This window comes from Dasypus novemcinctus, chromosome 18 (assembly GCF_030445035.2).
Source record: "Dasypus novemcinctus isolate mDasNov1 chromosome 18, mDasNov1.1.hap2, whole genome shotgun sequence".
NCBI classification, from domain to species: Eukaryota; Metazoa; Chordata; class Mammalia; order Cingulata; family Dasypodidae; genus Dasypus; species Dasypus novemcinctus.
Window position 1 is genome coordinate 42,939,901 of NC_080690.1, and position 13,202 is coordinate 42,953,102.

The following is a 13,202-nucleotide window of genomic DNA, read 5'->3' on the forward strand; positions in this document are numbered from 1 at the left end:
ATATTTCTGAAGACCATAAGGTTGTAGCCTGTCTGCACACAAAATTAGAGCATGGCATTGAGTGAGAACAAGTAGAGAAAGAGTGAAGAACACAGATATTGACTTAGTGTTAATGCTATTGCGATGGTCCCTTATTATGGCCTTTAAAAATGATGGGTGTTTTGCGGGGCAGGGGAGAAGGTGGGTACAGCTAGGAAGGGCCAAGTTATTGGAAAGACAAAATTGCCAGAAACAGCAGCTTTGGAAATTCCACTTCAGCTCTTTAAATACTAAGGTTGGTTGTCCAAAATGATTGTTATCTCAAGGTCCAAATTCTGCTGATTCAATTGCTCTTATTTGGATTTTCAAATTATTCCTGACAAGATAATAAGTCTCTTTCAAAACATTAAATTGGATAAATCTCCCCATTGGAGGTTTCTAGTTCGATTTAATTTTCTCCAGATATTCTAAGGATCTAATGAGGAATCAGAATGAAAGGGTTTAATTGGCATTCCTCTAATTCCCCAACATGAAGTCCCATGTTAAGGAACGTGGCATGGAGGCAGACATGCAGCAAGATGTTCTCTCTCTCTCTCTCAGTTTAGCTAAGTTCCACTTCTGACGTTTAGATTGTTTTGTTAAACTTCACAGTCTATAGAAGGCTGAACATGAATTACAGAACTTGATTTTTGCTTGTTTTTGTGGCCAATTATAATACACTCTCCAGTTTCTCTAGGTCTATTTAAGGCTGTGTGTTATAGCTTCTGAATTGCATGAGCATAGCAAATCATGCAAGCTTTTAGAGCTGCTGTTCTCCCACTGAACTTGGAGGACTGAGAACTGGTTTTGAAATGTCCCCTGGAAAATGATCTGCCAAAATTCATGCCTTCAATTCTCAGGAACTTCCCTGGAGAAGTGATTTATAGATAATAAGCAATACATTGATTGTGCAGTTGCTATGTGCCAGGCATTAGTTAACATGAAAGTTACATTTAATCCATCTGCACCAGATTCTGATAAGATAGATGCTATTGTTAGCCCATTTTATAGACGAGCAAAAAGGCTCAGAAAGGAGAAGTCATTTATGTGAGGTTACACATTAAGTAAATGGGAGCGAAACAGAGGAATATTTGTCTCCAGGTCTGTCTGCCTCCCAAGCGCTAGTCTTATTACCCCAAGAATAGATCATCTAGATTACACAAATGTCTCAATGAGGTTCAGATCATGGCCTTCCTTTAGGTAACACAGCACAATCCTTGTCATACATCTACCTCTGAGGCTAATGCTTCATTCACTTTTAGGATTTTTTGCAGAGATGGACAATGAGAGAGGAAGGGGAAGGAGTGCTGTACTTTCCTGGAGAATGGAGCATGATTTCATCACCAAAGGAGCTGCTATCACCCAGATTGGGAGAGATTGACATGACTAGCTTCATGTTCCCAGTATTTCAAGAAAGTAAGGCGGAGGAGTCATGTTAACTGTCTTGGACAAAGGTCCTGCCTCATTGAAAATGATATTTATCATTTGAATGGTCCTGGGACAAATATGAAGAAAGTACCTCAGTAGAGAACCAAGTGAACAGACAAAAGAACATCTACCCACAGGTTTATTTTCTTCTCTGCTTGCTATTTGTGCTGACAGCAGCATCCCCCAGTTGACTAACGTTCTTGTAGTCTGATATTGGTGATGATCCCAGATAAATGGAACCAGGACGGTGAAGACCAGCCAGCAACTGCAATGAATGATAATTTTAAATATGGTGCTTGCTCTTGCCTTATCAATTCTAGACTTTTATCATTAACCATAATGATACAGCACAGAAGGATGCTCTGGCCAGGACCTACTCTCAGACAGGACTGCTTATAAAACTTACTTAAATATAAAATACTCTGTGCCCTTTGCTCTTAAATCCACAGGGAAGGAGTGCATAGATGAAGGGTAGAAGGAGTTTACTTGGGCTTAATCAACATAAACACTTTCAAAGTGAGGAAAGCTGTTAGAAAACTGAAACTGTTGAACCCTCACTCCCTCCCGGTCCCCGCCACTGTACCTGGGAGACTGTTGCTGCTCCCCTAGGGACCACGACAGAGCACCACTCCCTTCATAAGACTTTCATGCTAATGTGCTGGAGGTGCAGTTAATGTTGGGGTTTAAGATATATTTAGGGGATTTGAATCTCTGGACTGACAATGTGATAGCCAGGTCCTGAGCCTCAACAGACTCCAGCACCTACAATCTGATCTATTGGACTTACCACACTCACCTAAGATGGAGTTGAAGAAGGACAACCACCACACCATGGAGCCTAGAGTGATTACAACTGAAAATGGGAGGATTGCATCCAGCATCCATGTGGAATCTGAGCCTCCTCTTGACATAGAGGTGCAATGGACACAACCAATCCAATGTCCACATAGAAGAGGTGGCATTGGATTGGGAAAAGTGGACATGGTGGACGATGGGTATGGGGAAAGGCAGGAAGAGATGAGAGGTGGAGGCGTCTTTGGGACATGGAGCTGCCCTGGATGGTGCTTCAGAGGTAATCACCGGACATTGTAAATCCTCACAGGGCCCACTGGATGGAATGGAGGAGAGTATGGGCCATGATGTGAACCATTGTCTATGAGGTGCAGAGGTGCCCAAAGATGTACTTACCAAATCCAATGGATGTGTCATGATGATGGGAACGAGTGTTGTTGGGGGGGGGGAGAGGGAGGGTGGGGGGGTGGGGTTGAATGGGACCTCACATATATATTTTTAATGTAATATTATTACAAAGTCAATAAAAAAAAAACATTCCTAAACACTAAAATAGGATTGCCATGTTTAGAAAATAAAAATAAAAGATGCTCAGTTAAATATGAAAAAAAAAAAAAAAAAGAAAACTGAAACTAAGAGGACAGTGGCTTTCTTACAAATGACTGAGACCTCAGAAGGCTCAGCACCAGATGACTGGAGCTACAAAAGTGGAGCCCTTCCCAGTACCTATCTGCACACACCTTTTCTTACCATCCGCACACATCTTTACCTTCATTCTCCATTGGCTTCTTAAGGCATTTATGGTACAAAAAAATAAAGGGAATCCCCTTTGAAAAGTTTGACTCGTGGGCGTAGAATGTAACTTCTTCAGTGCATGGAATATTTTTCTCCTGGTATTCAATATCCATACAAGGAGGAATCAGAAAACAAATAATTAAAACAGTAGCATCAAAGCAAGCAAGGAAGGAGCTTAGGTGAAGACACTGTCATTTACACATGCTGTGAGGTTGGGGTTTGCTATCTTTGGCATCCAGATCATGATTTGGTCAAATTCCTATGAATCATTTTTTATTTATAGCCCTGACTACTTTCCAAAAGATATAAGATGGCTTATGTGGAAAGATACACCTATACACCTAAAATCATGAAATAAGTATCAGATAAGAAAAGGCATAAAAAAAGGTAAAAGAGAAAATACTCATAGAAACCTAGACTGCAATAAATATAAAATGTTGCTTTGTGTTTTCTGACATCCAAGGTTTGGTAGATTGAATTATGTACCCCAATTAAGATATGTTCTTAATCTTAATCCACAGTCAATGGTGTGAACACATTGTAGATAAGATCTCTTGAAGATATTATCTTAAGTTAAGGTGTAGTCCAACTGAGTGAGGTACTAACTGGATTACTGGAGTCCTTTATAAGGAGAAGATTCAGGCATAGAGAGAAATCCAGGAAGAGGAGCTGGAAACAAGAGGTCACTGGAACCTGGAAGAGAAAGGAGAGTATACCACCATGTCACAGAGGCAGGGATACAAACCAAGGAACCCCAAGGAGCCATCACCCGAATGTTATAGACTTTGAAGAGAAAACATCACCTTGCTGACCCTTCAATTTTGGACTTCCCCTAGCCTCAAAACCATGGCCACCAAACTAAGACACAAGGCAAAAGGGGTGCCCTGATGAGGTGCATACATTTCAATGTTTGGCTTTAAGAGCACACCAAATTTGTCAGGGTATACGGACTATTTAGCTTCACTCTACCCCATAGTCACCACCATAACACAAACAAAGGTCAGATAAAAAGAGGCCTTGGTGGGGTGGTGGACTTGGTCCAGTGGTTAGGGCGTCCGTCTACCACATGGGAGGTTCGCGGTTCAAACCAAGGGCCTCCCTGACCCGTGTGGAGCTGGCCCATGTGCAGCGCTGATGTGCGCAAGGAGTGCCATGCCATGTAGGGGTGTCCCCCACATAAGGGAGCCCCACATGCAAGGAGTGAGCCCCATAAAGAGAGCCGCCCAGCGCGAAAGCAAGTGCAGCCTGCCCAGGAATGGCTCTGCACACACAGAGAACTGACACAAGATGATGCAACAACAAAAAAGAAACACAGATTCCCGTACCGCTGGCAACAACAGAAGCAGACGAAGAACATGCAGCAAATACACACAGAGAACAGACAACAAGGGTGGGGTGGGGGGGAAGGGGAGAGAAATAAATAAATAAGTAAATCTAAAAAAAAAAAGAGGCCTTGGGGATTGCCCACATCCTTAAGCAAAACTTTAGGTGGTAACAACAGTATCCTTTCTTAAAGTGGGGGCGGGGGGGGGGGGAGGGAGGCAGTGGGAGGGCTGTGCAAGAAACAGGTAGCCTTTGGTCATAGCCTTTGGTCATTCCCCTTATGGAGAAAGAAAGAGTATTTGTTCATTTCTTGATAAACCCTCAGTAGGATTCTGGATAAGAATTCATTTAATCAAAATAACCCCTGGAGGAGCAGAGAACCAGTTGTCTGGTAGCAGTAGCTGAAGGTCATTTGTTCTGAACCTTGCAGAAAGGAATACAAAGAGGTTCATTAATATTTCCAAAGTCCTGGTTACAATGAGGCATTACAGTATTCCAGGGGAACAATGAAATGGGGTCAGAACACCTGGGGTCATGTCTCAACTGGACAGTCAACTAAACTGTGACAATGGACAAATTTCTCCAGCCATACCATGAGAGGGTTGAAATAGTTCTATTTTTCTCAACCTGGCGGCCCATTAAAATTACCTGGGGACATTTTAAAACATACCTGTACATAGCCACCTCCTAAGATGAGCTGGTAAGTTGGAATCTCCTGGGGGTGAGGCCCAGACATCAGTATTTCTAAAAACAACTCAGGAATTAAACTCCCATCCTGGAGAGTCCTGCTATGTTCTCAAATAGAGGGTGAAAGGATCTCTCGAGTATATAGGCAGAGCCTAATAAAATAAAGCAGAACAATATGTCAAGCCCTCAATGTTAATGCATGTACTTATGAACCTTACTCTTGTAAAATTGAAACTTAGCCTGATATTAACTATTGCCTAAGAGTTACCACCTGAAAACTTCCTTGTTACTCAAATGTGGCCTCTCTCTAAGCCAAGCTTAGTAAATAAACTCACTACCTTCCCCCCGAGGTATGACATGACTTCCAGGGATCAGCTTCCCTGGCACCAATGGATTAATACGAAGCACCAACCAGCTATGTTTTTGGAAAACGTCCTTAACCAAAAGGGGGAAATGGTAAATACAAATGAGTTTTTATGACTAAGAGATATCAAATGAGTCCAGAGTTCATTCCAGAGGTTACACTTATTCATATCTCTGGCAGATCTCACTATCTGCCACTGAACAAAGCCTCAAACAGGGGTGCTCCTGAGGTCTCTAGAGCCATCCAGACCCTATAAGGCAAGGCACATAACCCTTGAAATAAGCACCCTGTCCATGGGTCTTACCTTGGAATACATGACAACCTATTTCCCCAATGTAACAGAGTTAGAGTTATTTATAATTTCCCTACACATGATTCTTCTACCCCTTTTGTTTGAGCGTATAATTAGCACTATACTCAATAAATATTTATGTCACAGAGACTTAATTATTCAGTCTGTCGTATGATGGTTGAACCCTGAATCTCAGCAGGGTTGTGGCCAGCACCTACTCTCCTGTTCATTGGACTACCCAGGACTACTAACAAAATGATGAGTATGGACAACTCCCATCCAAAAAGACAGAGTATATACAACAGAAGGCAAAAAAATTCCTTCCATCTGTTTCATAAGACCTAAAACTAGTCTTAATCTGAAGCAGACTGGGCATCACTAAATCTTCAGGGCTGAGCAATGAACGAACATAAGAGAGGAATGTAACCATGGACAAAGTAAACTTATTATTATTGTAATAATGAAAGAACATGTAACATTGATATAAAGACAGTGGTTACCAGAGATTCTGAGGGGAGTGGGGGATAATAGTGGAACATAGGACATATTTAGAGCATTGGAATTAAGTGTAAACCACAATGTAAACTATAGACCTTGGTTAATAGCAATGCTTCAATATTTGCTCATCAATTGCAACAAATATACTGCACTATTGTAAGATGTTATTAATAGAGGAATGTGTGGGAGAGGATGAGGTGGGGTAAATGGGAATCCTTTATAAACTTGATGTAACTTTTCTGTAATCTAAAACCTCTTTAAAAATAAAGTTTATTATTTGAAAAAAAGAAACACCTCAGGAGATTCTCATGCACAACCTGAGCTGAGATAACTAGACAGGGTGATCTCTAAGTGACCTCTCCAGAGCAAGGCTTCTGTGAAAATATTCCTATTTTGAGAGAAACATCAATTAATGACTCCCCTGGACTGGAGCTCTTTCTCACAGAGTCAGCAAGGTTAAAAGAACAAAGCAGAAAGGATAAAACATGCAAAAACAAAACTGTCTTCTTCTGCAATTGCATGACAAAACTACCTACATGCACAACGGCAATTTTCCCTCTTGTTAAAGATAAACACCCTGAGCAAGACTCCATCAGTTTACCTCAGTTTACCTTTATGGCTGTCTCCTCTCCCCAAGTGGGCCCTCTTGCCTCACTTCACACTCCAAGTCCTTCCCAGTATCTACTGATAGCTTGCCCTAACTCTCATGGATTGACTGACTGAAAGTGATTAAACACAAAATTGTTACTACACTTTGCATTTTGAGTGTAACTCAGCACTTATGGGTCAAATGCTGAGTTAGGTGTTTTCACTGCCTCATTTTTAATATTTTATTGACATGTGTAGAAAAGAAGAACTATTTTATTTCCCTCTCCTCTCACCATTAAAAGAATAACAAGCATCAGCCAATAATAGGTTTAGAAGTAGATTACATACAAAATCACGGGGTATCCAGTCAGTTGGCCTTGAAGGACAGATCCCTCCAAGGGACTTGGTGGAGCAGGTTGAAAGAGTCTACCTGTGGTCTTCTCCAGGGAATTTGGCAGCCAATGGCTTCTCCCAGGATATGGACCCAACTTGTCATAGAAATGGTTGACCAGTAGGCCCGTGCTCTAGTCTTTCACCTACATTCCACCAAAAAAACTGAATTTAGTTGGATTCCATCCTAACTTCCTCTTCCAACATTTCTGACATAACCCAAAACTTCTGAATTAATATTTTGTATCCCCTCAGCCACTTAAAAATAACATGATTGGCTTCTATATCCTGATACTCCCACCTATTATTGTTCCCCAAACTGACTTTCTGAAAATCAGAATATACGTTTGTAGAAGTTTGATATTGTTTATGAATTCCAAAAATAGATATTGGATTATGTTTGTAAACTGCTCTGTCCCTCTGGGCATATTAGATTATATTAGATTCAGAGGTTTCACTTTGACTTGATTAAATAATGTTTGGGGCTTTGATTGGACCACATTAGTAGGCCCAGAAACCACACCACAGAGAAAGGAGGTTGGAGTATTGATCCTGGAGCCTGGGAAGTAAACACATAGAGAAGCAGGTACATGAGGAAGGAGACAAGGCTCAAATGGACACAGCAGAGGGCTCAGGAAGAGAGATGAGCTGTTTGCCTTATAGTGTACAGCTGGCTTTCTGGAGTGAGCAGAGATGCTGACCCCAAAGAGAAATGAGCCCCAGGAAGAAAGGAACCCAGGAAGCCTGCACCCTTGCATACATTGACAGCCATCTTGCCCCAACATGTGGCAACAGACTTTGGTGAGGGAAGTAACTTATGCTTTATGGCCTGATAACTGTAAGCTTCTACCCCAAACAAATACCCTTTATAAAAGCCAACAGAGTTTTGGTATTTTGCATCAGCACCCTTTGGCTGATAAAAGTCTTCCATAAAAAGTTAACTAACACAGAATAAATACTAAATTATTGAGAGAAGTGCAGTTGTATTACAGAATATAAACATACTGCACCCTGATAAACTACAAGTAATATAACCAACAAAAATGGGAATTGGCAGAAAGGAGGACAACAATAGCAAAACCAACTCATCTCTCATAGTAAAAGTCAAAGGACACTTCAAAATACAATCAATGGATTTGTTGGAGAAAATATGGCTCTTACTGGGACATGGAGACTGATTGACCATAAACAAAGAATTTATTTGTTGAGAAGCTTTTCCAACGGAGGGGGTTTGAAGAACAGACTTCAGCCCACTCCTAGAAGGAGGGGACTTGAATTTATACAGAACTTTCCTAGGTGGGGAAATGATAGTTAGTGGGAGGGGGATTGAGGGTCTGAGTGAGGTAGTGGGAGGGGGTTGGGGGAATCTATGGCTTCTTGGAATGCTGCAGGAGCAGATGTTTCTTTTGATCTGTAAGGTTTTAAAGAGTTTGTAAATAGTGAAAATTTCTGTCTCTGTCTCCCTCTGATATGCAGGTAGAGGTAGTAAAGATCTCCATCTCCCTCTGATAAGCAGATGGTGAAGATCTCTATCTCCCTTTACTCCTGTCTCTATGGGGTCCCTTTGTTTAACCTGTGGGAAAGTGCCACATGGGAGAGGGTTTTGCCTTTTTCCCAATGCATATCAGGGGAAACTGAGGTACAGCTTGTTAATTATTGCAAACCTCTAATAGGATTTAACTCTCAGAAGTTTTTATTTCAAATTTTTAAGGAACAATCCTGCACATCATACAGGATTCTCATACATAGCCCCAGAATCAGCACCTTACATTATTGTGCCACATTTGTTACAAATGATGAAAGAACATTGTCACAATTACTGCTATCTATAGTCATTATCTTACAATTGTTGTATTTTCCCACAAACCATCCTATTATTAACACCATGTATTATTAATAGGGTTGTCTATTTGTTACAGTGCAGGAGAGAACATTATCATATTTGTACTGTTAACCAACATTCCTCATGGGGTTTGCTATGTTATATGGTCCCCTGCCCTGTACAGTCCATCCAAAGTGTATACTCAGTGGCTCTCAGTTTCATCGTAGAGTTGTGCTGTCATTAGCTCAGTCCATTTCAGAACATTTTCATTACACCAAAAAGAAAAATTTCATATCTCCTTGTACCCCACCATTACTAACCCTTAGTATTGACATAGCACCTTCTTTGCCATTATTGTAAAAATATTACAATATTACTGTTACCTATAGTCTTTATGTTAAATTAGTTAAAATTTTCCCACATATCTCCAAGCTCTTAGTGTTGTAGAATTTGAGAGAGGTTCAATTATTTGCATATAGAGAGGCCAGCACTCAGGAATGATTTTGAGAAGGAAAAATGGTTTGTTGACGGGAACTTTCTGTTTCAATCCCGAGCCCCGAGCCTGGAACAAGATTTTTGAGTCCCTTTTATACAGAGAGGAAAGACCAAATGGTCCTTTTGTTTCAGTTCTCAATAGGCTGGAATTAGCATATATTTCCACATCTTAGGTAAGCTTTTAGCATGGACCTCAGGCATTGGATAAGCTTTTAGCATATTTGGTTTCCATTTCCCCTGAATACTTAAAGTTTATAGACCTTGCATTGTTAAACTGTTTCCTGGTCACCACGAGCAGGACTGCAGCCTTTTATCATCCCACACCCACAAGTCACAGATAGTTTAGGTTATCTTTGAAGAGACAAAGAGCCTGCCACCCATAGCCCACATCATTTGCACCTTTTAATAGAGGAACATTCTTGTATTTGTACTCTTAACCACAGTTGTCTTCCACCTCAGAAATCACTATGTTTTACAGTCCCTAGATTATCCTCTAGCTTTCTTTCAATTGACATTAACCTCCCTAGACTACCCCTTTCAGCCATATTCACATTTGTAAATCTGCAGTGTTAGTTATACTCACTATAATGCAGGGGTTCTTAATAAGGGGTCTGTGAACTTGAATTTAAATTAAAAAAAAATTCTTCTTGAGGGCAAGTGTTGGTGTGGGTATGATATATTTAATAAATAATGCACAGTATAATGTGGACTTAGTAAGGGGTCCATGGTTTTCACCTGACTGGCAAAGGGGTCTGTGGAACAAAAAAGGTTAAGAACCCCTGCTTTAACATGTTCACTTCAACTCTATCCATTTCCACACATTTACAATCCAACTTTTTAAATATTCTATATACATTCAGCATCAGCTCCTCCTTCTCAACCCACATTCTATCTCCTCATAACCTATACTCTAGAGTTTCACACCATGAGTTTATTCATTGTACTTAGTTTATATTGGGGAAACCATGCAGCATTTGTCCTTTTATGTCTGGCTTACTTCGCTCAACACAATGTGTTCAAGGTTCATCCATATTAGCATATGCATCCCAAGTTCATTATCTTATAGCTGAGTAGTATTCCATCACATGTATATACCACATTTTGTTTGCTCATTCATCAGTTGATGGACCCTCGAGTTGTTTGCATCTTTAGGTAATTGTGGATAATGCTGCTATGAGCATCAGCATGCAATGTCAGTTTGCATCCTTGCTTTCCATTCCTCTAAATATATTCCTAGCTACAGGATTGCTGGATCATACAGCAGTTCTATATTTAGTTTCTGGAGGAACCGCCAAACTGTCTCCCACAGAGTCTGCACCATTTTACAGTCCCTCCAAAAGTGAAGGAGTGTCCCTATTTCTCTGCATTCTCTCCAGCACTTGCAGTTTTCTGTTTTTGTTTGCCATTCTGTAAGGCATGAAATGATATCTCATTGTAGTTTTGATCTGCATTTCCTTAATAGCTAGTGATATTGAGCATCTTTTCGTGCATTTTTTTGCCATTTGCATTTCTTCTTTGGAAAAATGTTCAAGTCTTTTACTCATTTTTAATTTGGATTGCTTGACTTTTTATCATTGAATTGTATGATCTCTTTATACAAAATGGAGATCAAACCCTTATCAGATATGTGGTTTCCAAACATTTTCTCCCATTGAGTGGCTGCATTTTCACTTTATTAACAAGTCATTTGAAGCAGAAAAGTGTTTAATTTGAGGAGGTTCCATTTATCTATTTTTTCTTTCATTGCTCTTGCGTTAGATACAAGATTTAAGAAACTGCAAGATATTGAAGATGTTTCCCTACATTTTCTTCTTGGAGTTTTATGGTTCTAGTTTTTATATTTAGACCCTTGATCCATTTCAAGTTAATTTTTATATAGGGTGTTGGATAAGGGTCCTCTTTCTTTCTTGTAGTTATGGATATGCAGTTCTCCCAGTACCATTTACTGAATAGACTGTTCTGACCTAGTTGGGTGAATCTGACAGCCTTCTCAAAAATCACATGACCGTAAATGTAAGGGTATATTTCTGAATTCTCAATCTGATCCCATTGGTCAATGTGTTAGTCAAAGTGGTGTTGATGCAAAATACCCAAAATTTATTGTTTTTTATAAAGGGTATTTATTTGGGGTAGGAGCTTACAGATACCAGGCCATAAAGCATAAGTTACTTCCCTCACCAAAGTCTATTTTCACAGGTTGGAGCGAGATGGCTGCTGACGTCTGCAAGGGTTCAGGCTTCCTGGGTTCCTCTGGGCTCAACTCTCGTTTTCTCCACAAGGACAGCTGTAGACTATGAAGCTCTCTAGACTTTGCCTCTCTCCATAAGGTCAGCTGTAGACTATCGGATGAATGACTCTGTCTCTTTCCCTGGGGCTCCAGTTTAAGATCTTAGCATCAAACTCCAACATCAAAACTCCAACATGAAGAACCCCAACTCTGTCCTTTGCCATGCCTTTTATCTGTGACTCCCCACCTACCAAGGGGTGGGGACTCAATGTCCTAATGATGTGGCAAAATTAAAGCCCTAATCATAAGTAAATCAGGCCCAGGTGCAGATCAGATTACAAACATAATCCAATATCTATTTTTGGAATTCATAACCATATCAAACTGTTACAGTCAATATGCCTATCTTTATTTCAGTACTATGCTGATTTTACCACTGTAACTAGGTAATATGCTTTAAAGTCAAGAAATGAGAGGCCTCCAACTTTGTTCTTATTTTTAAATAAATTTTTGGCTATTTGGGACCCCTTACCCCTCCTAATAAATTTGGTTATTAGCGTTTCCATTTCTATGCAAAAGGCTATTGGAATTTTTTATTGGGATTACATTAATTTGTAAATCAGTTTGGGTAGAATTGACATCTTAATGATATTTAGTCTTCCAATCATGAATGCAGAATGTTCTTCCATTTTTTTAGGTCTTCTTTGATTACTTTTAGCAGTGTTTTGTAGTTTTCTGAATACAGGTCATTAATGACCTGTTTAAGTTTATTCTTAAATAGATGATTATTTTAATAGCTATTATAAATGGAATTTTTTTCTTACTTCCTCCTCCGATTTTCATTAACAGTATATAGGAAGAGTACTGATTTTTCCATATTAATATTATATCCTGCTATATTGCTGAACTTGTTGATTAGTTCTAGCAGCTTTTTTGTTGATTTTTCAGGATTTTCTATGTATAGGATCATTATCATCAGCAAATAGCAAAAGTTTTACTTCTTTTCCTATTTGGGTGACTTTTATTACTTTTTCTTGCCTAATTGTTCTAACTAGAACTTCTAGCACAATATTGAAGAACAGTGGTGACAGTGGGCATCCTTGTCTTGTTCCCCATCTCAGCAAGAAGGTTTCAGTCTTTTTCCACTCAGTACAACATTAGCTGTGGGTTTTTCATATACCACTTTACCATGTTGAGAAAGTTTCCTTTTATTCCTATATTCAGAGTATTTTTATCAAGAAAGGATGCACTATTTTGTCAAATGGCTTTTTTTAGTCAATCAAGATGATGATGTGATTTTTCTTCTTCAGTTTATTAATATAGTGTATGATGTTAATTTATTTTCTTGTATTGAACCACCCTTGTACACTTGGGATAAAACCCACTTGATTGTGGTATTTAATTCTTTTGATGTACTTTTGGATTTGATTAGCAAATATTTTGTTGAGAATTTTTGCATCTACATTCATTAGAGAAATCGGTC